This window comes from Penaeus monodon, chromosome 24 (genome assembly GCF_015228065.2).
Source record: "Penaeus monodon isolate SGIC_2016 chromosome 24, NSTDA_Pmon_1, whole genome shotgun sequence".
Taxonomy (NCBI): Eukaryota; Metazoa; Arthropoda; class Malacostraca; order Decapoda; family Penaeidae; genus Penaeus; species Penaeus monodon.
Window position 1 is genome coordinate 8,906,878 of NC_051409.1, and position 629 is coordinate 8,907,506.

General features: G+C 40.2%; 1 protein-coding gene across 1 annotated transcript in view; it reads right to left on the reverse strand.

Annotated features, from left to right (window-relative positions):
• LOC119588838 (maltase-glucoamylase, intestinal-like) overlaps positions 1-629 on the reverse strand; it is a gene marked incomplete at its 5' end in the record, with an annotated part of 23,625 nt that overhangs the window by 5,562 nt on the left and 17,434 nt on the right.

The window sequence follows — 629 nt, forward strand, 5'->3', positions numbered from 1 at the left end:
TTGTTCCGGCACCGGATCCTATAACATCTCGGCTATTCATCCGGCACGCATGCGCATTATCGACTTTGGCGCCATTCTGAATTTTAGCAGCCGTTCGTGGGGAAATCTATCGAGGATGGATCGTTTTAGAGTTGGACACGAATTTGAAAGTTTTGCTGCGTTACAAGATAGTCTAATTAAATTTCAAGAAAGTACTTTCGCACAATTTTATGTGAAAGATGAAACAAACATACTCTCGCACTTGCGCAAATGCAATAACTGTGTCTTAACCATTTCACGCAAGATTTATTGCCGGATCTAGTGTCTGCTTGGATATTTTTCCGGCATTTTCCGCCTGTGCTGACGAGCTTTTTTCCCGGCAATACTATTCCAAAGCCCAGGGTCAATCCTGCATTTTCTCTTTAATTTTTTCTTGAAACATTTGTTACAATCCTGAGCCATTCAGGGAAGACTCATAAATCGATTTTTTCAAGGATAACGTCCTTTGGTTGAGACCCCCCTCTCCATAACGTCCATGAATAAATGTTTTTAAACGCCCTTATAAGACATTTTGAGATGTGCACTCTGCACTATTCTAAATTCTTTATATATGTTAGATTGAGTAACATAAGCCGGATGAATAGCCGAGA